The following is a 26,647-nucleotide window of genomic DNA, read 5'->3' on the forward strand; positions in this document are numbered from 1 at the left end:
CCTCCACCACACAGCCGGGCAGAGTGTTCCACTGCTGAACAGCTCTCACAGTTAGGAAGTTCTTCCTAATGTTCAGGTGGAATCTCCTTTCCTGTAGTTTGAAACCATTGTTCTGCATCCTAATCTCCAGGGCAGCAGAAAAAAAGCCTGCTACCCCCTCCCTATGACTTCCCTTCACATATTTATACACGGCTATCATGTCTCCTCTTAGCCTTCTCTTCTGCAGGCTAAACATGCCCAGTTCTTTAAGCTGCTCCTCATAGGGCTTGTTCTTCAGACCCTTGGTCATTTTAGTCACCCTTCTCTGGACACATTCCAGCCTGTCAATATCTCTCTTCAATTGCGGTGCCCAGAATCGGACACAGTGTGATTCCAGGTGTGGTCTGATCACGGCAGAATAGAGGGGTAGCATGACATACCTGGATCTAGACACTAGACTCCTATTTATGCGGGCCAAAATCCCATTGGCTTTCTTAGCTGCCACATGACATTTTTGGCTCATGTTTAACTTGATGTCCACAAGGGGAGTAAATTCCCCTTCCGAGGGGTGGATTTCTCTCACTTCCTGTTGTCCCACCCCAGTTCTTAACTAGGAATCGTATATAAGTGATGTATGTAACTCAAGGACTACCCTTACTACTGATCTAGCATCCTAGAGGCATGCTTATTAAGTAACTCTTTAGAAGTAAAGACAAAACATTTATTTATAATAAACAGAAATATAGTCAGCTCCCCACATTCACTGAGGTTAGGGGCAGTGGACCCCTATGAAAGTGAAAAAACATAAATGTTATTTTTTTAAACAAGATAACATGTCTCTAAGAATCTCTAGGTTTTCCAGCATGACTCTACAGCAGTGGTTCCCAACCTGTGGGTCCCCATGTATTTTTGGCCTACAACTCCCAGAAATCCCAGTCAGTTTATCTGCCGTTAGGATTTCTGAGAGTTGAAGGCCAAAACATCTGGGGACCCACAGGTTGAGAACAACTGCTCTACCATCATTTTCCACTAGAAGCTGATTACAAACTTCCACTGGAGGACCTAGCAATTTCAAGTGACTTTCTCTTTAGAAAAATATTTAGGCCCCCCAGATGACTCTATGATCAACTTCTGATTAAGGTTGACCATATAGTCACACTGACATTCTCCTTAGAAAAATATTTAGGTTCTCCAGCATGACTCTATGATCAACTTCTGATTAAAGTTTATCATAGTTACACTAGAGGACCAAGAGATTCCCAGAAAAAACATTTTAATCAAATGCATTAATAAACAACCCCACAAAAGTCAAATCTGCAAATGTGGAGGACCGACTGTAGTATAGTAAAATAAAACAATAAATAAACCAACAGGCTTTGGTGGTCCAAGTTATCCACTGGCAGAGAGAGCTGCCAATTACGTGTCAGATCTCTATACGAGCCAGTGCTCTAGGGCAGGTCCTTCTGAGAATAGATAATTTAATTTCAACTTTTTCTTTAAAATACTGCTTTGAAAGGGTTATGATGAAAGAATATCTCAACCATTAGAATAAGCAAATACGGCATCAATTACAAAATGCTCTGAAACACGGGTGAAGGAAATTTGCTGCATGGTGTCCATCACATTCATTATGCTTGCTAGTTTATTTCAGACAGGAGAAAGCATATGAGCCTCTCTTTTCCTCCCAATAATTCTAATGGGTCAAACAAACATCCTATGATAATATGAAGCTGTTTTTGTGGGGATGTCAGGAGACCTTGGAGTGTGTTAATCCACAGGATTGATTACAAACCCACTCAAGGCCACAAGACAACAGCAGATTAAACACCTTGATGGACATTCTGCTCTGGGACTCTAGAAATCTTCCTCTGGCTTCATATTTATCTAATCTACATGGAACAAAAAAAGTCCAAAGTGGCAGTAAGAAAATACAACATGCAACACATTATTATCTACACAGCCTGCAAAAATTCCATGACTTAAAACCAATTGCTAGTCACAATTAGAATAGACCGACTGACACGGCTATTAAATAGTAAATGAACGCATGAGTTATATTCATTGTTTCAATGGGTCTTCTTTGGAGCTTCAAAACTGGATTTCAGAACAAAAATCATAGATCAAGCACAATAAAAGTGTATGTTCAGTCTGAATAGCCAACATATTTTAGTGACTGATATTGAGAATACCAACATTTACCTATTAAGATTACTTTTCAAAAAGCAAGTGCTAGTATTTCTAGATATTATTTGGTAAAAGTTTTAACATTTAACTATTCGTTGTGAGGACAGGCATTTACTATTGTGTCAACTGCACAATAAAACGATAAAGAGAGTATTTGCTTGATGAAAACCCTGTACTTAATGCTTTACAGAACAAATTAGAGCACTGTGTCTGCTTCAAGTAGCTTATAGAATAGAATAGCTTTATTGTCATTGTGCTACTGTACAACGAAATTAAATGCCTTCCTCAGAACACCAAAAAACAACACACTCATTCCTCCACACCCCAACCACTACCACACAAAATCTTATATTCTACACAACAGAAGGGGAGCAGGGTAAAAATAATAGATTCTGCAAATATTACAGTTACATGTATTTGACAGGACAACTATAGCAATAATTTATACGAAAAGACGTTCTATGCACAAATAATATCCAACATACATAACTGCTCTGAAAAAGGAAAACGTTCTGTTCAAATATTCAAACAATTCTCTTATTTGCTAGTGAGTGTAAGACTGTATTATAAAGAACAAATAAAAAACATGCTCTATAATATTTATTAATTATGCCATTTAGCATACTCTAGAAATTTCTACATCTCCAATAGAATTCAGCTTTATAGAAGGGACACCAATTTTAATGTCATCTGCATTCAGTTCTGTCTATCATTATGGATTTAAGTATTCAACTGTACAAAATATATAGAATACATGAGATCTATAAATTCTTCATGTATTATTTAGCCAGCATATCATTTCTGAAATATGCAGGATGTTAAGGAAAGAAGAATACAGATATCTCAAAACAAAATTGATAGCTTGAGGCAGCTACACTGTGTGTCTATATGTGCCTTCAAGTCACCTGTTGACTTATGACAACCTTAATAATGTCATTGTTTTCTTAGGTAAGGAATACTCAGAAGAGGTTTTGCAAAAGAGTTAATCAGTCCTAAAATTTAAGGGGAAAGAACCCAACTCCATAAATCGTGGTCTGGAAATGTCTTATTTCTCTGAAGCAGTGATTCCTGGGCTATCTGACATAGGGGACTCACATACATATACACACACACACACACACACACACACACCTCTCACCCCAATATGTAACTGTCACCTAGAGGATCTCTTCATCAGCTGCTCCAAGGCTGTGGAATGATCTGCAAGAAGAGCTCAGACAGCTAAACCAGCTGTCAGAATTTAAGAGACAATTTAAGACCTTTTTCTTCTGGCAGGCCTATCCAGTGAATATTTAGTTATGAATTTTAAACTCGTGTCCTGTGTTGATTGTATTTTAATCTTTACTCTATGTATTTTAATCTATGTATTCATAGAGATGCTATAATATATTTTATATAATGTTTTGTGATCATGTGTCTTTAAATATGTTGTGCCCCGCCTTGAGCCATGGGACAGGCGGGTAATAAAATAAAATGATGATGATGCCTAGTAATAGCACCATATTCGGGCCAATGGGCTACATTTGGTTCTCTTTTTTCTGGGAACAGCACTAGTCACTTTGAATAGCACTGATTTAAAACATACAGACAGTCCCCGAGTTACATACATCCAAATTACATACAGTAGTTAAGAACGGAATTGAGACAACAGGAAGTAAGACAAGCCTCTCTTGCGGAAGGGAAATTCACTCCTGAAAGAGTTATCATGGGGAAAAAATTGTCTCCACTGAAGTTTTCGCATCAATCCTTGTTTCAACAACATGCCAAATTTTTCACAAACCAATTATCCCGGGGACAGAAAGTGAGGTGAACTCTTCTGAACTGGGAAACAGACAGCAAAACAAACACCATGGGGGTGTTAAACCTTCCCTATGCCATCTGAAATTTTAAAAATGTATCTGTTCCAACTTATATACACTTTCTTTAAGAACAAACCTAAAGAACCTACAGTATCTTGTCTGTAGCTCAGGTACTGGTTGTAGTTAAAACTAGCCTCTACTCTTGGAAGACAATCGTACTTGGCCACAAGTGATCGCCTATGAAGTCTAGAGATTTTAATTTAAAAAATCACACATACCTCCCCCAAAAAACCTGTGTCAACTAATCCTTGGGTCAAATTGAGTACTGTACCTTAATTGTTATTAAAATGGGAACCATTCCTTCTCTGGGTAGTGGCAAACGGCAGGAGCGTAGTCAGTCCTGGGAGAACATGAAAAAAGTACTGACCTCTTTAATCTTTGGTGTAGTGCCGCTTCTGGCCTTTTTAAATAGTGGCAACCAGGGCTGACTGCCCCCGAGGCAGCATTGGTGCCTTCCCCTTTCCATAGTTTGAATGACGCTTGACTGATTCATGGGTCATATCAAAATTAAATGTCTTGCCCCCAAAACTTCTCCTTGACTTATGCAGGAGATCGATTTATACACGCAGTCCATAAATTACAGACATCCAAGTTACTTACAACTCATAGTTAAGAACTGGGGCGAGACAATGAGAAGTGAGAGGAAATCTACCTCTAGGATAGGAAATTCACTCCTGCAGTAGTAATCATGGGAAAAAGGTGTCTCCACTGAAGCGTTATCACCAATCCTTGTTTCCACAAGCCAAATGTTTCAAAATTCTCACAGGGACAGAAAGTAAGGTGAAATCTTCTGAACAGGGGCACAGACAGCCAAACAAACAAAACAGGGGTGTTAACATATAACATTACACCCCAGTGCAGTGTTACTCCTGAACAAGACTCTTCTGCGTCTTACAGAACAGTGAACATCCAGGATTTTAAAAACCCATTCTCACTAACAAAAACGGATATGCAAGATTGACCAAAAACTCATAAATAGGCCACTGGATGTTGGAAATTTTCCCACCTATGAGACTGTTGGTGTGCACTGCAGGCAATGCAACAAGCTATTCATATATATACTAATGTTAGTTAAATATAGCCTACTCAGTGCTGAAATTATACTATGAGCTAAAAACTATGATATTGCGATTATGAACCTTCACCAAAATTCAAGACATTTCTCTACAACATGCACAATTAAGGAAGTACTTGTTGCTATGAGTTTTTTGGGCCATATGGCCGTGTTCCAGCAGCATGTGTGTGTGTGTGTGTGTGTGTGTGTGTGTGTGTATACACACACACACACACATATATCCAGGGTGTGAGACAGAACCCTGTCTGTTTAGAGCAAGTATGAATGTTGTAATTAGCAAGCTTGAGTTAGCATTTGAGTAGCCATGAAGTTTGCAAAAGCAATCAGTGAGGGTATCTGTATAGAGGTAGCCTGGCCTTTGTTGCCTGGAGGCATCCTCTGTTTAGGTGCTGACTGGTATTTGATTGTTAGCTGTCTGCAATTCCCCATGTTTCTGAGTGGTGTTCTTTATTTACGGTCTTGATTCTGGTGTTTATAAATACTAGTAACCAGATTTTGTTTTTACTCCTTTTTGTTGAAATTGCTGATGTGCTTACGATTGTATTGGAAACCACTCTGAGTCCCTCAAGGACATAGGGCGGTATATAAATAAATTATTATTATTTCAATGGCTTCTCTATGTAGTCTGACACGATGGTTCTCAGAGTGGTCCAGCATTTCTCTTTTTGTCTTTTACATTTACAGCTAGCCAATATTTGGTAAGGTAATGGCGCTCCATGCAGTCATGCCGGCCACATGACCTTGGGAGGTGTTTACGGACAACGCCATCTCTTCGGCTTAGAAATTGAGATGAGCACCAACCCCCAGAGTCGGTCACGACTGGACTTAACGTCAGGGGAAAACCTTTACCTTTACCTAACCTTTATGTATTTATTTATCTGCGACATATATATCCCACCCTTCTCACCCTGAAGGGGACTCAGGGCAGCTTACAAGTTATATGTACATACAATATATTATATTTTTAGCATAGCACAATATAAACATTATATATTACCATATTTTAATATACCACTATATTGCAATATTATTAGTAATATTACATGTAATATATAATGTACAATTATAATAGTGTATAATAATACACTATTATAATTGTACATTATATATTACATGTAATACAGTAGAGTCTCACTTATCCAAGCCTCTGGATTATCCAAGCCATTTTTGTAGTCAATGTTTTCAATATATCGTGATATTTTGGTGCTAAATTTGTAAATACAGTAATTACAACATAACATTACTGCATATTGAACTACTTTTTCTATCAAATTTGTTGTATAACATGATGTTTTGATGTTTTGGTGCTTAATTTGTAAAATCATAACTTAATTTGATGTTTAATAGGCTTTTCCTTAATCCTTCCTTATTATCCAAGATATTCGCTTATCCAAGCTTCTGCCAGCCCGTTTAGCATGGATAAGTGAGACTCTACTGTATTACTAATAATACTGCAGTATAGAGGTATAATTTTAAAAAAAAGGTAAACGTTTCCCCTGACGTTAAGTCCAGTCATGTCTGACTCTGGGGGTTGGTGCTCATCTCCATTTCTAAGCCGAAGAGCCGGCGTAGTCTGTAGACACCTCCAACGTCATGTGGCCAGCATGACTGCATGGAGCACCGTTACCTTCCTGCCGGAGCGGTACCTATTGATCTACTTACATTGGCATGTTTTCTAACTGCTAGGTTGGCAGGAGTTGGAGCTAACAGCGGCCGCTCACGCCGTTCCCGGGGCTTGAACCTGGGACCTTTCGGTCTCCAGCTCAGTGCTTTTACACACTCCGCCACCGGGGCTCCTAGTGGTATGGTACAATATAGTAATATATAATGCTTATATTGTTTTATAATATTATCAACATTATATGAATATACAATATATTACATTATTAGTACAGTATAATATTAGCATTATATAGTATTATATTGTTATATTGACACAAGAGACATGGTGGAATGGTGTCTTCCTGGCCCCCCTTCTTCACTCTGGTCCCAGAGTGGCAGTTAGTCCTTGGGGGGAGGGGCTCCCAACTGATGATATAGGAAACATGGTGGACTGGTGTCTTCCTGCCCCCCTCTCCCCACTTCACTCTGGCCCAAGACTGGCAGTTAGTCCTTGGGGGAGGGGCTTTTGATATGAAATATCTTTCTATACACATAATAAAAGTCAAAATATATCTATATGTGTGTAACTGGGGTGTCCACTTACACAGACAAGTTCCTACCTACACAAACAACAACAGCTCCCATTACTCAGGAGAAATCAATGGCCCTCCCTCCAATGACATTGCTGGTTATAGTGAGCACCATGAACGTAACATGTACAAGAGTCTGCCAATGTTCTCCACAAACACCATACTGCCCACCACCCAAGTGAAGGCGTTCATTCGGGGGCTATTTCCTCCTAGATTTTGTGTGTTTCCTCCACCACAGACATCACAGTGTTTCTAACTCTCTCCATTGGTGTGGAATTTGCATGACCTCACCCACTGCCTCTCCTATAACCCTTTCCTATTCTTTTCTATTGCACACAGCAAACAGAGAAATTGATCAGCAACTGAACATACTAGAAAGGTTTGGGGAGAATTCACCATGATTTATAGGAGTTGTAGGTACTGGGATGTATAGTTCATCTGTAATCTAAGAGCACTCTGATCTCCACTAACGATGGATCTGGAATTAACGGCACACATAACCCCCAAAGAATACTAGAGGTCTTTGGAGGGATTTATAGGAGTTGTAGTTCACCTACATCCAGAGCGCACTATAAACCCAAACAATGATGGATCTGGACCAAATTTGGCATGCATACCCAATATGCACAAATTTAAATACCAGTGGGTTTTGGGGGGAATTGGCCCGGACATTTTGGAGTTGTAGGCACTGGGATTTATAGTTTACTGGGGGGGGGGGGTGACCTTCTTTTCTGGTAGTTGTAGTTCACCCACAACCAGAGAAGCTGACTTCCACCGATGATGGACCTGGTTCAACTTGGCACTTGACTAACTCAGCCTACGGAGGGGCTTGAGGGGACTGACTCACCATAGTGGGAGTTGTAGTTTACCCTACTGCCAGAGAGGACACTGAACCCCACCCATGATGCATCTAGAGCAAACTTGCCCAACATAACAAACTTTAAATACTGAAGGAGTTTCTCGGGGTTAACCTGGCATGATGTAAGTTGGAGTTAATCCACAACTTTATGTACAATTTTAAAAACTGACTTTTAAAAATATTCGGGCAACGCTGGGTACCTAAGCTTGTGTGTATGTATATATGAGTTACAAATATATTTTTAAATCATTATAAAACCTGAGCTATGGAACACTGTTGCTCCCAAGCATTTCGGCCCATATCCTTCAATGCCTTCTCCTCCAACACTGAAAATGCCTGGATTAACACGTTCCAAGGTCTCCTGACTTTCCTACAAAAACAGCTTCATATTATCCTAAACATTTTTTGACCCACTGTAATCATAGGAAAGCAGAGGAAAGAAGCCAACTGTAGACACATCACTTCAATGACATTTCCTGAGTACAGTACATATTTTTAAATATGGATAAAATAAGTTGTCGGAAGGCTTTCATGGCTGAAATCACTGGATTGCTGTGAGTTTTCTGGGCTGTATGGCCATGTTCCAGAAGCATTCTCTCCTGATGTTTCACCCACACCTATGGTAGGCATCCTCTGAGGTTGTGAGGTGTTGGAAACTAGGAAAGTGGGGTTTATGTATCTGTGGAATGACCAGGGTGGAAAAAAGAACTCCTAACAAAGGACTCCCCCAGGCAGGAAGCACCCAGGCTTTAAAGGAGGCCAATTGCAACATTCACACTTGCCTCAAACAGATAAAGAGTTCTTTCTCCCACCCTGGACTTTCCACAGATACATAAACCCCACTTAGTTTCCAAAAGACTTCACAACTTCTGAGGATGCCTACCATAGAGGTGGGCGAAGCGTCAGGAGAGAATGCTTCTGGAACATAGCCATACAGCCCAGAAAACTCACAGCAACCCATGTACAGTAGTCTCACTTATCCAACATAAACGGGCTGGCAGAACGTTGGATAAGCGAATATGTTGGATAATAAGGAGGGATTAAGGAAAAGCCTATTAAACATCAAATTAGTTTATGATTTTACAAATTAAGCACCAAAATATCATGTTATACAACAAATTTGACAGAAAAAGTAGTTCAATACGCAGTAATGCTATGTAGTAATTACTGTATTTACGAATTTAGCACCAAAATATAACGATATATTGAAAACATTGACTACAAAAATGCGTTGGATACTCCAGAACGTTGGATAAGCGAGCGTTGGGTAAGTGAGACTCTACTGTATATGATACATCTACAGCACACTATAACGGTGCACTTGAATGAGAAACCGTTACACCTGTCCTTCACCGCTCGGAAACAATGGAGCATTGGATCTATATCTACACTGTAGCATGAACACGAGTTGACACCGCTTCAACTGCCATGGCGCAATGCTATGGAATCATGGGAGATGGGGCATTAAAACGGTTTCCCATGCCCGAGTGCGGGTATCCCCGCTAAACTACAACTCCCAGGATGCCAGCGCGTGAGCACGGCAGTTAGAACGGCGAGAACCCGCATCTCTTTTACACTGTGGAGTCACTCGAGCCAAACAAACGTAACCTAAGGGAATATAGACGCTCCCCGAAGCCAATACGATACATTGCAAGCCCAACCGGCTTCTCAGCAGGCGCGGCGAATACCTGGAGCGAGGCACGCGCCCTGACGTCACTCTCCTTCAGGCGCGCGGCAACCCACCGCAGGGTCTTCTTTCGCCCGTTGGCCTCCACCGATGCGATGGGATGCCACGCAACTCAATGGAACTCACCTCGCCCTCAGCGGCTCCGCGCAGCCAGCGGCCCCGCCCTCCTGGCTAGCCCCGCCCCCCGCTCACGCGCTTGACAATCCTCCTTCCCTCTTCGCCTCTCCGTCCGCACTCATTCGCCCTAACAACACGGAAGAGCGCCGAGCGTGGAAGATGTGTACGGGGCCGCGCATGCTCATTAGACACGGCCGCGCGCCACAACCGTCGCTCCCTGGGGTCCGCCCCTTCTCCGCAGCACGTGCAAGCCACCAATAGGATCGCTGCAGAGTGCTCAAGATAAAGAGGATTCCGGGCTATTAGTGGAGACTGGGAGCCAGAACATTCCCTTGCCTCCCCTCTCTTCTCAGCAGAAAGCCATGCTCATCTTGGGAAGTTGAGGCTACTCTTGTGCTATTAAACGAGCCAGCAGGGCCTTGGGTTAAGCCTCTGCAAGGCCCGAGTTCGAATCCCTGCTCAGCGCAGCTGTGCAAGTCGCACACTCTCAGCCTTGCAGGAACAAAGGCCCCTTCTACGCAGCTGTATCAAATCCACATTGAACTGGGTTATATGGCAGTGCGGACTCAAGGCCCTTCCACACTGCCCCATAATAATAATAATAATAATAATAATAATAATAATAATAATAATAATAATAATAATAATAATTTTTAATTTATATCCCGCCGCCGTCTTCCAGGAGGATCACAGAATCCTCAAGGTGTAACATGCAAAATACAAGTGTAAAACAAAATAAGCAATAAATAGTCAACATAACATCACAAATTCACAGTACCCCCCCCCCCCCCCCCGGTTGAAAACCAAAACATATGTACAATGTGCTCAGTTGCACCAACTCACATAATGTCCTTTTATGAGATACAGTAGTCTCACTTATCCAACATAAATGGGCTGGCAGAACGTTGGATAAGCGAATATGTTGGATAATAAGGAGAGATTAAAGAGAAGCCTATTAAACACCAAATTAGGTTATGATTTTACAAATTAAGCACCAAAACATCATGTTATACAACAAATTTGGCAGAAAAAGTAGTTCAATAGGCAGTAATGCTATGTAGTAATTACTGTATTTACCAATTTAGCACCAAAATATCACGATGTACTGAAAACATTGACTACAAAAATGCATTGGATAATCCAGAACGCTGGATAAGCGAGTGTTGGATAAGTGAGACTCTACTGTAGTCTTTCCTTTGTCCATGTGGATAAATTCCTTCCAGCAGCTCATGAAACAAGGGCACACTTCAAACCCTGTCTCTCTCTGCTTCTCTCTTCCAAATATCTCTGCACCTGCTTAGCCCAAGCCTCAACAAAATTGCAACAGTATCAAAAACTCCCAGGCTTAACAGCTCTCCAGACATGGCTCAATCAATCAGCTTCATGCATCTTATTTCTTACATACTGTAACAAAGTTTTTCTTGCCAGGATAAAGTTTTAACTCTCTAGTTAACTGTTGCCATGATTTTAGGGTACAACCAATAAGGAACCAACTTGTATAACCTGGGAACAAACCATAAAAAATCCCGTATTTTCCGAGTGTAAGGATATAGGAGCCCCGGTGGAGAAATGTGTTAAAGCACTGAGCTGCTGAACTTGCAGACCGAAAGGTCCCAGGTTCAAATCCCGGGAGCGAAGTGAGCGTCCGCTATTAGCTCCAGCTTTTGCCAACCTAGCAGTTCGAAAACATGCCAATGTGAGTAGATCAATAGGTACCGCTCCGGCGGGAAGGTAACGGCGCTCCATGCAGTCATGCCGGCCACATGATCTTGGAGGTGTCTACGGACAACGCCGGCTCTTCGGCTTAGAAATGGAGATGAGCACCAACCCCCAGAGTCAGACATGACTGGACTTAACGTCAGGGGAAACCTTTACCTTACTAAGGACATACAGAGATGCAAATGTCTGCATCTTCCGGCCATAACCGGGATATTCCCAAAACTGAAAATCTCGCATTTTTAGTGCTTTGTAGCAATTCCTCTTGTGTTTTCAGGGGACGTTGTTTGGCCGCCTGCCATTTTGAACCGGGAGCTCCTGGGATAAAGGTACTGTGTGGATGGGCCCCGATAAGGGCAGTATGGAAGGGCCCTCAAATAACCCAGTTCAAAACAGATATTGTGGATTATCTGCCTTGATATTCTGGGTTATATGGCTGTGTCGAAGAGCCCAAACTTCCTCGAGACAAACCCGCCCCAAATCAGAAACTAGTTCCAAGCCGTGCACAGTGGAGCCTCCAGTGGAGTAGTGGACTAAAGCCTCGTGACTTGAAGGTTGGGTTGCTGACCTGAAAGCTGCCAGGTTCGAATCCCACTTGGGGAGAGCGCGGATGAGCTCCCTCTATCAGCTCCAGCTCCATGCGGGGACATGAGAGAAGCCTCCCACAAGGATGGTAAAAACATCAAAAAACATCCGGGCGTCCCCTGGGTAACGTCCTTGCAGATGGTCAATTCTCTCACTCCAGAAGCGACTCAAGTTGCTCCTGACACGGAAAAAAGGCTGTGCACAACAGCATAATCATATTGAACATTCATTTGGACAACCTTAATTTGAGCCTTCTTTCCAATCACAGTATAAATCTACAGAAGATCATTATTCAGAATTCAGATAAAGATAGCATGTGAATGCCTCGAGTAGGTAATGGGCTGGATGAGGAAAAACAAATAGAAACTGAATCCAGGCAAAACAGAGGTGCTTGCCAGCAAGGGTCCTCATCTGGGGGTGGATGTGTGTCAACCAGTTCTGAATGGGGTTACACTCCCCCTGAAAGACTGTGTTCACAGCTTGGGAGTCTCCTGGAGCCGTCTCTCCAAATGTCAGTCCAGGTAGATGTGACGGTCAGGAGTGCTTATTATCAGATTTGGCTGATCCACCAGCTGGGCCCCTTCCTAGATTTGGAGGACCTGAAGATGGTGGTGCACACACTGGTAACCTCAAGGCTGGACTTCTGCAATGCACTTTACAATGGACTACCTTTGTACCGAGTTTGGAAACTCCAGCTGGTTCAAAACATGCCAGCCAGATTGGTTACAGGAACATCTAGGAGTGAGCATACTATGCTGATCCTAAAGTCACTTAACTGGCTGCCAATTCGTTTCTGGGCAAAGTACAAGATGTTGTTTTTGACCTTCAAAGCCCTACATGGTTTGGGTCCAGGTTACCTAAAGGATCGCCTTCTCTCATACAATCCACCCCACAGACTTCAGTGGGTGTCTGCTCTAACCAGGCAGAACCCGACTGGCAACCACCACCCAGAGGAGCTTCTTATCAGCTGCCCCATGACTGTGGAATGACCTGGAATAACTCTGACAGCTAAATGAATTTAAAAACCATGTAAAGACCCATGTCTTCCAGCAGGCCTACCCAAACAGTCTTTAAACATGAATTTTAAGTGTCCTTTGTTTGTTCTCTGTTTTGTGTGTTTTAGTATGTTTAGTATACACTTTGGTGTGTAACTTTTATGGAGGTACGTTCAATGTGTGTTTTTGCAGTGCTTTTGCTGTGCTTATGTATTTTGATTGTTTTGTAAACCTCATTGAGCCATGAAGAGAGGAGGGTAAGAAATAAAATTATTATTATTATTATTATTATTATTATTATTATTATTATTATTATTATTATTAACATTAGATCCAACAGTCCCTGGACACCTTGACAACTGACACATGTGTCTGTTATAGCACAACCTATCATATTAACCACTGCAGCTATTGGGTACAGAATAAATAATTAAATACAATTAATTACAATTTGAAAAATTAATGTGCTGCAGGACTCTTCATTTTTAAATTTAAGACTCAACAAGGCATGTCCTTTGATTATTATGAAAGTAATCTATGCAAAGGACAAGAGGGATCCTCTCACCTCTGAAGGGAGTCTACCGTATCCCATGGAGATGTAGACAAGTCTACATAGGTAAAGGTAAAGGTTTCCCCTGATGTTAAGTCCAGTTGTGTCCAACTCTGGGGGTTGGTGCTCATCTCCATTTCTAAGCCAAAGAGCTGGCATTGTCCGTAAACCCCTCCAAGGTCATGTGGCATGACTGCATGGAGCGCCGTTACCTTCCTGCCGGAGCTGTACCTATTGATCTACTCACATTTGCATGTTTTTGAACTGCTAGGTTGGCAGAAGCTGGAGCTAACAGTGGGCGCTCACTCCACTCCCCGAATTCAAACCCGTGACCTTTCATTGCTTTAACACACTTCGCCACTAGGGGCTCCTAGACAATTCTACATAGGAACCACCAAAAATAGTGCCCAAACACAAATCAAAGAACATGAAAGGCATTGCAGACTAATTCAACCAGAGAAGTCAGCTATAGCAAAGTACCTGCACACAGAATATTATTTGAGAACCCAGAAATGCTGGACCACTTGACAACCATCATATCAGACTACACAGAGAACCCATTGAAATCTACAAGCATGTGGACAATTTCAACAGAAAACCATAAAAATTAACAAAATTTGGTTACCAGTATTTAAAAATATCAGAATCAAGACAGTAAATAAACACCTCTGAGAAACATGAATCCAGACAGCAAACAGGTGTCAGGTGATAGTTAACACCTCTCAAACAAAGGATACCCCCAGGCAGCAACAGCCAGGTTTTGAAGCTGCAAGGTTTTTCAATGCTAATTAAGATGGCCAATTGAAGCATTCACACCTGGGACATTTCACAGATATATATACACTCTACTTGCCTCATTTCCAACAGACCTGATAAACCTCTGAGGATGCCTGCCACAGATGCAAGCAAAATGTCAGGAGAGAATGCTACTGGGACATGGCTATACACGCTGAAAAACTCACAGCAACCCAATAACAGTAATAATAAATAAATAAATAACTTTTATTATTGACCTCTCTTGATAGATTGAGGTGGGGTACCACAAAGTCAAAAGCATGAACATAAAATATATACAATAACATAGATAAAAACACCATAATATAAAAATTGCACCAATCACAGATAAAGAATTCACATAGCTTAGTCAAAATTGATCTTACATAGCTTAATCCAAATCTGGGATAATTTTTAATTACTTTTTAAAGCAGTTGGGAGTTTTTTTGTTTTTTTGTTGTTGTTGTATGTCAGCAACAATTCTTTATTGATTAGTCAGTTTTGACCATATCAGGACAGGTAAAACATACAATACGTACACACTTACGCATATATACAATAAAACCATGTGAAGATACAAAACATCCTGACCTGCGGCCTAATAACTCGCTCCTAGATAAGTGTGCAAATACAAAGTAGAAAGGTTAAAATTAGTAATTTCCTAAGGTAAGATTTGAACGAGGACAGGGGTAAGTAAAACAAGTGTCTTGTCCATAGTAAATGTTAAGTTTGGATTTTGTTAATGGCAATAATGTCTCAGCTCTCAGCGTCCATCTTCTCACGAATGGCAAGCGCTTTTTGCGTAAAAAAGTCTAGTTTTAAAATAGAGTTTTTATCTGAACCCTGTAGAAGGATATGCAATTTCTCCTTATTCTGCCCTTATGATTCACCAGCAGAGGGTCTAAATAGAGAGATCGAATCCTGGTGTAGTAGGGGCATGCTAAGAAAAAATGTTCTGAGTCCTCCACTTCTGCATCTACCTCACAACACCCACAGGTTCTCTTTGTATAGGGGATATTCTGATGTCTACCTAGCTTGGACTTAATGTCGAGCTGCTTGAATCTAGCCCGGGTAAAAAGTTTTCTAATATATAATGGAAGAGTCTCCATCTAACTCCAGCTGAGTTAAATGAGTGCAGTACTACCTTACTACTACATTCTTTTACAGCAGCAGAAGTAAACTGAGCACAAAGGGTGAAAGGAGGAGAGAGAAATTGGGATATTTAAAAGCAGCCAAAAAGTGGAATGACAAATTTTTTTAGAGACTTGAGAAACTGCAAGTCACTTCTGATGTGAGAGAATTGGCCATCTGCAAGGACGTTACCCAGGGAATGCTTGGATGTTTTACCAACCTGTGGGAGGCTTCTCTCATGTCCCCACATAGAAAGCTGGAGCTGACAGATGGGAGCTCATTCATTCTCCCTGGATTCGAACTGTTGACCTGATAGTCAGCAGTCCTGCCGGCACAAGGGTTTAACCCACTGCGCCACCAGGAGCTTCATGGATGACCAATGAATGATTCAGAGGCACTATCCCTGATAAATTGGAACAGGTTTGGTGCAATAGGATACAACCAATCCATTGCATTACGCTGCCAGAGGCAAGCATCCCCTACAATCCATCTATAAGGTCAACTGGACTCACAATTGAGTTTTACTTTGACAATGGTAAAATTTGCTTTGCCAGCATTGAGAACACTACACTTGAAGACGGCAAAGCAGCAAAACGACTTTAAGACAGGCACCCTCAAACTGTGGCCCTCTAGCTGTTCGTGCTTCTAACTCCCAGATTTCCCGACTGTTGAACAAGCAGGGAGTTTAAGGTCCAAACAGCTGGAAAGTCGCATCTTCAGGATGCCTGCTTAAAGAGCACACATCTCTACTGCCAGGGGCCTATCACTGCACTGCTGGCCACTTGATACCACCCAACACCCTCCACCTGAGACAACTTCCTCATTCTGCCCTCAGTCCACCCTGATATTACAAAATGTGTATAGTAAAGCCTTTATTCAGGGCTGGCCCAGCTGTGACATTTACTGAGTTGCATGTGAGATAGAGATTTGCAATGGCAAACATGCCACTCCTTTCCTAACAGGCACTGCCCTTGCTGCTCTGCATGACTGTGGTCTCCCGAGCCAGAAGCCACCTTGTTCAGAGTCCACAAATCCCAGAAAGAGGAAGATGGTTGAGATGATGACAGCCTTGGCTCTCAAACCTCTGCTGCCAGGGATTGTTACTGAAACAGAACTGCAGCCTGACTCTACAGGATAGGCAAGGATGACTAAGCCATTGTTTGTATTGCAGCCAGGGCGGCTTTCCATGTCACCCTGCCCCTGCCACAGAGCCAGACAGTCAGGAAGCACATGAATCTGAATGTAGAGCTGGTTGCTCACATTGTCAGGGATGTAGCAAGGCAGCTGCATTTTCTTTGAGTGAGGGATTTTCTATATTGTCCATGCAAGGCTGCTGAGAGCTGGCACTGGATCATGGGCCATGGTTGCTCCTCCTCCAAATATAGGAATGAACGTTATAGTCACTGTCTAGCTTTTGAGATACCAAACATTATTTTGTATTGTATTTCTTTATTATCGTAGGCCTCATGTACACTATCCCATAATGCAGTTTGAAACTACATTACAGGCAGTCCCGAAGTCACATACATCTGACTTACATATGGCTTATAGTTAAGAACCGGGGGGGGGGGGGGGGGGGATTGAAACAAAAGGATGCAAGAGGAAATCTAACCCTAGGAAGGGAAATTCACATCTGTAAATTATCATGGGAAAAAGGTGTCTCCACTGAAGCTGTTCCCATAACAAGCCAAATGTTCCAAAATGCAATTATCACTAGGACAGAAAATTTTCTGAACAGGGGCAGACAGCAAAATAAATGTCATAGGCATGTTAACCCTTCCCTATGCTATCCAAAGTGAATAATAGCAACAACAACAACAACAACAACTTTATTTATATTCCGCCCTATCTGCCCAAGGAGACTCAGTATATATTTGACGAGTTACACTTAAAATGTGCCTGTTGTTTTGACTTACATACAAATTCAACTTAAAAACAAACCTACAGAACCTGTCCGGTCTGCAACTTGGGGATTGCCTGTACAGTATATATTCTTTGTAGATGAGGCCACATTTTATTTGCCCAACTATTTCAGATGTCAGGCCCCAGGAATTTTGACTCCTCCTTAGCCCATTCAACATACCCCCCATGTATATTTGTGTGCGCAATTACCTGTATTTTTTCATAAGATGCCATCAATGGTATGATGCACCTTACTTTCAGTACTACCACCACCACCAAAAATACATTAAGATACACCTGCGATTGTAAGATGACTCCATTATTAGAGATGTTTATTTAAGAAATGAAGTGGGTTTTCAAACTGAACAAGTACAGTATTAATTCAAAATAAGAATTATATTCATGCAGCAAATGGCTACCTATACAGGAACATCATTACCATACAAAATAATATTTTTCAGGAGGATGTTAATTTACCTGAGGCAAACAATCCTACCATTTAGATGGGTTCTCTGAGAAGGGCTTCTCCTCTTCTTCCTATCAGTTAGGCCTCTGCCCTAGTTGAGATGCTGATACTCTGATCCTATCAGTGGGTGCATCTATATTGTAGAATGAAGGCAGTTTGAAATCACTTTAACTGCCACGATTCAGTGCTATGGAATTATTGAAGTTGTAGTTTTACAAGCCTTCTTAGCCAGGAGGTGCCTCATCAAACTGCAAATCTTAGGATTTCAAAGCCTTGAACCATGGCAGTTAAAAGTGGTCTCAAACGAATGTAGCTGTACCCACTCTCTCCACTCAAGTTATTTAAGGCACATCTATTCTGACCCTTTTATGCAGTGTGTGAAAGCAGCTTGGGAGTATGATGTTTACATAATGTGCATCGCATAAGTTTGCTGCATTTTCAAGGACTATAAACTGACACAAGCAAAATTGGGGAACAGTCCAAAAGAGAGCCTTTAATACGTATCAGCGCATTTTAGTGTAAACGACACTGCATTGTGAAAACAGTTGTGTAGAATGTGAATCATGGACACCTGGAGTGTTCTGCAGATCTGTACATGTGCGTTTGAAGGAGTGGGGTGTGAAAAAAACACCCCATTCTCTTTAGTTGTCAAGACACCGATGCTGTGGATCTTGGGATCGCTTTGAGGGCAGATTGGGAGGACTGTAAACACCATCTCGGCTTCAAACTGCTTCCAGAACCGGCAATGTAATCACCTGGGTGAGATATGACAATGTTTGCCTTGGGGCGAATCACCTTTAGGTCAGCAAACTCCGAATTCGGCGACTCAAGCCCTATATTGTCCATGCAATTTGAATTTGATTGGATTTAGCGGTGGCAGATTATCCTTTTGTTTTTGGGAAAGGAAGCCTGGGTCATAGGAAATGGGATAAGTTCTGGGGTTCAGGTTGAGTTCAAAATATTTCCTATTTGATTTCATGATTTGACAATTATATGAAATAAAATGAAAAATAAAATAAAGTTGGAATATAAACCATGCTGGGAAAAATACATATTTTCCGGGGATCCCAAAGAGTACAAATACATATAGGCAGATAGATAGATTTCATGGAAATAAGGGAGAATCCATAAAAGTGAGTTACATTGCATAAAGGGGAATCATGAATGATATAACCAATTGAAAATATTTGATAAGAACGAAGTTCATAACATCTGGAGAACCCAGCATGGAAATTCATAAAAGTGGAGTTTTAGCAGCATGATTTTACAATTCATGAAGTTGTTATCTCTTGCCTCAGAGTGCAGAGTTTTAGTAAACCACAGTAAACTCCAGTAAAAAGTCTCAATCACCTTCTACTATAAATATATGAAATATAGAACATAAAGTCTTGATTTTTGAACTATCTTTTACGAAGTCCTGGGGGGGGGGGGTCACCTCGATCACACCTCCTCATTATCCAAGATATTTGCTTATCCAGGCTTCTGCCGGCCTGTTTAGCTTGGATAAGTGAGACTCTGCTGTATATTGGAAAAGTAAGCAAGGGAGGTTTGTATATCCGTGGAAGGTCCAGGTTGGGAGAAAGGACTCTTGTCTGTTGAGGCCAGTGTGAAAGTAAAAAAAGAAGCACAATAAAAGCCCTGACAGACCGTGCAAAAAGAATCTGAAAACCCCACCTCCTCCAAGGTGAACTAAACCACCTAAACTGGTCTCTACAGGACAATGGATACTCCACCACAGATATCAGAAGAGCTGCAAGGCCACGAACAAGCCATGAGAGTGAAGAGAAAGATCCACCCAGAGGAAAAGTGTTTTTACCATACATCAAGGGAACCACTGACCGCATAGGAAAGCTGATAAAGAAACACAACCTACTAACTGTCTACAGACCCACTAAGAAAATCCAACAAAGCTGATAAAGAAACACAACCTACAAACTATTTACAGACCCACTAAGAAAATCCACCAAAGCTGATAAAGAAACACAACCTACAAACTATCTATAGATCCACTAAGAAAACCCAACAAATGCTACATTTAGCAAAGGATAAAAGGGATCCTCTCACCTCTGCAGGAGTCTACCGTATACCGTGCAGCTGTAGACAAGTCTACATAAAGGTAAAGGTTTCCCCTGACGTTAAGTCCAGTCATGTCTGACTCTGGGGGTTGGTGCTCATCTCCATTTCTAAGCCGAAGAGCCGGCGTTGTCCGTAGACACCTCCAAGGTCATGTGGCCGGCATGACTTCATAGAGCGCCGTTACCTTTCCGCCGGAGCGGTACCTATTGATCTACTCACATTGGCATGTTTTCGAACTGCTAGGTTGGCAGAAGCTGGAGCAACAGCAGGCGCTCACTCCACTCCCGGGATTTGAACCTGGGACCTTCCGGTCTGCAAGTTCAGCAGCTCAGCGCTTTAACACACTTCGCCACCAGGGCTCCTAAGTCTACATAAGAACCACCAAACGCAGCATTGCCCAAACACAAATCAAGGAACATGAAAGGCACTGCAGACTAACTCAACCAGAGAAATCAGCCATAGCAGAGCACTTGATGAACCAACTTCGGCACAGCATTTTATTTGAGAACACAGAAATGCTGGATCACTATAGCAGCTGTCATGTCACACTACACAGGGAAACCATTGAAATCCACAACCATGTGGACAATTTCAACAGAAAGGAGGAAACCATGAAAATGTACAAAATCTGGCTACCAGTATTTTAAAAAAACCTCTAAAATCAGAACAGTAACTAAAGAACAGCACTCTGAAAACAGAGGAATACATACATGAATCTATTGGGCAACGAACACCTCGAACAAAGGATTCCTGTAGGCAGGAATGAAGCTTGCCAGGCTATTAATGCTAATCAAGGTGATTTTTTACAACATTCACACTCGCCTCCGATAGACAAGAGTCCTTTCTCCCACCTTCCACAGATATATAAACCTCCCTTGCTTAGTTTTCCAATATACCTCACAACCTCTGAGGATGCCTGCCATAGGTATGGGCGAAATGTCAGGAAAGAATGGTTCTGGAAAATGGCCATAGAGTCCAGAAAATGCACAACAACCCAGTGATTCCAGCCATGAAAGCCTTCGACAACATGTTGTTTTATAATCTTGTACACAGTCATCTTCCCACATTTGCTGGGGTTAGAGGCACATTAAAAAATGTAAGCATTTTTTAAAGGAATTTCAAGGTCTTCTAGCATGACTGGTTAGCTTCTGCTGGAAGTTTAACATAGGCTGGATTTATACTGCCATATAAACCAGATTATTGGGAGCCCCCGGTGGCACAATGGGTGCCAGCAGGACTGCTGACTGAAAGTCTGCAGTTTGAATCTGGGGAGCGGGTGAGCTCCCATCTGTCAGCTCCAGCTTTCTATGCGGGGACATGAAAGAAGCCTCCCACAGGATGGTGAAACAGCCAAGCGTCCTCTGGGCAACGTCCTTGCAGATGGTAAATTTACACCAGAAGCGACTTGAAGTTTCACAAGTCGCCCCTGACACAGAAAAAAATAATAATCTGGTTATCAAAACAGATAATCCAGAGTATTTGATTTGAACTGGATTATATGAGTCTATGGAGTCTCCGGTGGCTCAGTGTGTTAAAGCGCTGAGCTGCTGAACTTGCAGACCGAAAAGTCCCAGGTTCAAAGCCGGGAGTGGAGTGAGCGCCCACTGTAAGCTCCAGCTTCTGCCAACCTAGCAGTTCGAAAACATGCAAATGTGAGTAGATCAATAGGTACCGCTCCGGCGGGAAGGTAACGGCCTTCCATGCAGTCATGCCGGCCACATTACCTTGGAGGTGTCTACAGACAACGCTGGCTCTTCAGCTTAGAAATGGAGATGAGCACCAACCCCCAGAGTCGGACACGACTGGACTTAACGTCAGGGGAAACCTTTACCTTTATATGAGTTTACACTACCATATAATCCAGGCCCCTTCTACACTGCTGTATAATCTAGATCTATATCATCTCCATATTCTATCCTTACGGTAGCCTCTTGTCTGAGAACAGGTTATGCATCAAAACAAGCCGATGTTGCGGCACACCCATTTCTTATTTAAACAATCAAAGGCTTTGCTATAATGCAGTGGTTCTCAATCTTCCTTAATACAGTTCCTCACGTTGTGGTGACCCCAACCATAAAATTATTTTCACTGCTACTTTGTAACTGTAATTTTGCTACTGTTATGAATCTTAATGTAAATATCTGATATGCAGGATGGATTTTCATTCACTGGACAAAATTTGGCACAAATACCCAATACGCCCAAATTTGAATACTGGTGTGATGGGGGGAGGGAATTGATTTTGTCATTTGGGAGTTGCAGTTGGTGTGATTTACAGTTCACCTACAATCAAAAAGCCCCTTGAAGCCCACCAACGATAGAATTGGGCCAAACTTGGCACTCAGAACTCCCATGACCTACAGAAAATACTGGAAGGGTTTGGTAGGCCATTGAGCTTGAGTTTAGGAAGTGTAGTTCACCTACATCCAGGGAGCACTGTGCACTCAAACGATGATGGATCTGGACCAAACTTGGCACGAATACTCAATATGCCCAAATATGAGCACTGGTGGAGTTTGGGGAAAAGAGACTTTGCCATTTGGGAGTTGTAGTTGCTGGGATTTATAGTTCACCTACAATCAAAGAGCCCTTTGAACCCCAGCGATAGAATTGGTCCAAAGGACAGGCAGAGAGATCTTCAGCATTCTCTGCCAAAGGGGTTACCTAAGACCATCAGAAATATGTGTTTTCTGATAGTCTTTGGCAACTCTTCTGAAGCACCCTCGCAACCCCCCCCCCCCCTAGGGGGCCCGACCCCCAGGTTGAGAAACGATGCTATAATGTATCAATATACACTGATTTTCTTCAGAAATTCTTTGATGTGTGTCATTATATGTTTGCATTAATGTCCCTAGGGCCTCTTCCTTTTCTGAGCCCAGTTTGAACATTGGGCATTTCTCATTCCATGTGTGGTAAAAGTCTTCATAGTATAATTTTGAGCACCTCTGAACTTTCATGTGAAATTAATACAGTAGGTATATGGCAATTGCCAGGGTCCCTTTCCTGGGGATTGGAATGCATATTGATCATTTCCAGTCTGTTTTATATATTTGTTGACAGATTTTAGTTACAGCCACAGTAGAGTCTATCTCTGCAACTTGAAACAGATTTATTGGCAAATCATTTGTTCCTTGTGATTTATTTCTCCCAAGTAATATGTTCCTTTACTGGTTTTAATTCTGTTGATGTGTTTTTATTGTTTTATGCAGTTATAATGTTTTTAATTGATTGTTCTGTGTTTTAACTTGTGTTGTTGGGCTTGTCCCCATGTGAGCCACCCTGAGTCCCTTCGGGGAGATGGAGGCAGGACAAAAAAATAAATAATAAAGTTGTTATTTACTGGCTCCACAGCACTCCCATTCTTCAATGAAATTTCTCTTTGATTTCTCAGATCTTTGATAGCCCTGGTGGTCAATGTAGCCTCTAGGACAGGCATGGGCAAACTTTGACCCTCCAGTTGTTTTGGACTTCAACTCCCACAATTCTTAACAGCCAATAGGGAGTTGATGTCCAAAACACCTGGAGGGCCGAAGTTTGCCCATGCCTGCTCTAGGATGTTCTTAACCTTCCAATCTGAGTATGAGAATAACCAGTCACAAACAACAAATTACTCAATAACCTGTTAGCAATAAGTAAGCCACAATTAATTAAGGTATGCTTGTAACACAATAAGGGATAACTCCAGCCCCCCCCCCCCCCCATTCTTTGGGTAAAAGCACTTTGATACCCATATTACTGCTATGGTTGCAAGGTTTTGGTGGTCTCTTAAGTGTGCCTTCATATCAGTGGCTTGTAGCATTCTGATAATGTTTAAAAGGTACCTCTAGGTAATTATTTTAGCAATTTTCAAATAGTTAGAAATTAAGAGAATTGCTTTATATGGATGATTAATTACTTTGGGGAGCCTTGAAGCTATAACTGTAACTAAGGGCCCTTCCAGATAGGCTCTATATCCCAGGATCTGATCCCAGGTTTTCTGTTTATCCTAGAGCACTTCGACACAGCCGTGTAACTCAGAATATCAAGGTAGAAAATCCCACAAGATCTGCTTTGAACTGGGATATCTGAGTCCACACTGCCATATATTCCAGTTCAAAGCAGATAATGTGGGATTTTACTCATCTTATTTAGTTTATTTAGCCCTAGATTATGTGGCAGTAGGGACTAAAGTTTAAAGTTATAGTTTAAAGCAGAAAACCTGGAATCAGATCCTGGAATATAGGGCCTGTCTGGAAGAGCCCTAAGTTAGTTTTAAAGTAATGCTCCAGGCTTTCCACATTGTCCAAGATAAAGGCTCAATTCTCAAGCAGACCTGAGAAGTTCTCCTTCTTCACTCTGTGAATGTGGAAATAAGTGTGTGGGTATTCCCCATAGATACCTATGGAACATGTGGGAATAAATCTGTGAACAGATATATTCAGCATGGCTCAATTCAAAATATGATTCCTGGTTAAAATGAGCAGCTGATCTAGAGGTATGTATTGGTATGTGTCACTATGCAAAATTGTCATAGATCCATTAATTGATAGACTATCCCCTGTTTATTGTCTCTAGTGTTTTGTAGAGTAATAGAACATAAGAGATGCCTTTCATTTGCAGCACAATGCAATGGAGCCAAGGTGTTCTTAATTTGTCTAAAGTTGGCAAACCTTGAGCAAAGTTTCCTGTTATTTTTACTGACATTTCCCAGCTGTTCAATCTATTTACTGTGCTCCCCAGGGGAAAGTCAGAAATGATTTAGTTTGGCTGTTTCTTACCTTGGGCAGCAGGTTGCTTCTTGCTAAATCGGGTTACTGTAATGTTTCTTAGCCGGGAATGAGTGCAGTTCCGGAAAAGAGAAAGAGCAAAGTAAGCTACGGGAATTGAAAGTGAAAAGGAGACTATAAGGCATGGGAATTTTCTATAAAAGTACAGTGGGACCTCTTGTGGTATGTAGATGAAGCTCAACTGCTTTGCTGAATGCGTTCTTCATTCTTCAATCTGTCAGAGATGAAAATAGGGAAGTGCTAGTATAATCCTTTCTATTTTCACTGGGTAGATTGTGTGAATGAACATGCTTATGTAGCCAAAATTGTACCAGCCATGTATCAGCAGGTGACATAGGGAAAGGAAACACTTGTGGGTCAAAACAGTGCAAATATATATACAGTAGAGTTCCGGTTATCCAACTTCCAGTTATCCGACCTACTGTATTATCTGACATGCAGGGCCGGCCGGAGATAATTTAAAATATTAAGCGGGGGTGGAGAAAAGCGCCCCCCCCCGCCTGCGCCGCGCAGGGGGTGGGGAAAAGCGCCCCCCCCGCAGGGGCGGGGGAAGCCTGAAGGTGCCCCCCCGGGGACCTGCACCCGAAGCGGCCGCCTCATGTGGCCTCTATGGTGGGGCCGGCCCTGCTGACATGCTTGCCGGAGGGACGAGACTCTTCCCTTCGGCAAGAACCTGGTTTAGGGAAGCCCGGTGTGTGTTGCTGCCTAGCTTGTCCCTCCGGCCAGCGTCCGCACTTTGGAGAAGCCGGGTGTGCGTTGCCTAGGTGTTGGCCTCACATAATCTTAATAATAACTAGTTTTGCCTGGCCACGCATTGCTGTGGCTTATGGGAATCATTTGTTGGCCAGGTGGAATAGCAATGAATAGCCTTGCAGCCTCAAAGCCTGGTCGTTTTCTGGAGTAGTTGGAGTAGCACCCTCAATCAAAGAGCCGCTTTGTAGCCTGGCTACTTCCTTTGTAGGGCAATCATCGTTTGGCCAGATTGAATTGCACTGAATAGTCTTGCAGCTTAAAAGCCTGGCAGCTTTCTACATAGGGCATCCTTGTTAGGCCAGGTAGAATGGGACAGAGTAGCCTCGTGGCTTCAAAGCCTGAGGATTTTTCACCTAGGGGAAATCTTGGTTGGCCAGGTTGAAAAGCACTGAATAGCCTTGCTGCTTGCAAGCTTGGCTGCTTTCTACCTTGCGGAATCCTTGTTTGGCCAATTTGAATAGCAATTAATAGTCTCGGTGTGCAAGTATGAGTGCTGCAATTTGATTAGCATTTAATGGCCTTGCAGCTTCAAAGTCTGGCTGATTCCTTCCTGGGGGAATCCTTTGTTGGAAGGTGTTAGCTGGCCCTGATGGTTTCCTTTCTGGAATTCCCAATTTCCCTGCTTTCAGAGTGTTGTTCTTTATTTACTGTCCTGGTTTTTAGAGATTAAATTGTTCTGTATTATTATACCACAGTAATTATTTCATAGTATATTTATAATCTTATATTATCTGCTTAGAAGTGGATTATATGAGGCCCTTTCTACACAACTGTATAAAATCCACACTGAAGTGGATTATATGGCAGTGTGGACTCAAGATAATCCAGTTCAAAGCAGATAATATAAGATTATAAATGGGTAATATAGCTTGAGTCTACACTGCCATATAATCCAGTTCAAATCAGATAATCTGTATTTTATAGGCAGTGTGGATCAGGCCTAAGAGCACTCTGCCTGTGCCCTGGGCGCCATTTTGGCTG

The 26,647-nt window shown here is 42.1% G+C and overlaps 2 protein-coding genes across 5 annotated transcripts in view; one reads left to right on the forward strand and one right to left on the reverse strand.

The window, feature by feature from the left end:
* Window positions 1–25,012, reverse strand: part of tdrd7 (tudor domain containing 7) — a 79,893-nt gene extending 54,881 nt beyond the window's left edge. Inside the window, exon 1 of one of the 4 annotated variants that reach the window (XM_008119412.3) lies at window positions 24,905–25,012. The gene's annotated coding sequence lies outside the window, so the exon portion shown is untranslated. Of the gene's footprint in view, window positions 1–4,674; window positions 4,823–9,836; window positions 10,129–24,904 lie in introns of those variants that run through there. The other 3 variants (XM_008119413.3, XM_008119411.3, XM_062971728.1) reach the window with 3 other exon arrangements.
* The window catches only part of tstd2 (thiosulfate sulfurtransferase like domain containing 2), a 225,189-nt gene that overhangs the window by 168,600 nt on the left and 29,942 nt on the right, over window positions 1–26,647 (forward strand). The gene's annotated exons all lie outside the window — the stretch shown is intronic.

Source organism: Anolis carolinensis, chromosome 2 (assembly GCF_035594765.1).
Source record: "Anolis carolinensis isolate JA03-04 chromosome 2, rAnoCar3.1.pri, whole genome shotgun sequence".
NCBI classification, from domain to species: Eukaryota; Metazoa; Chordata; class Lepidosauria; order Squamata; family Dactyloidae; genus Anolis; species Anolis carolinensis.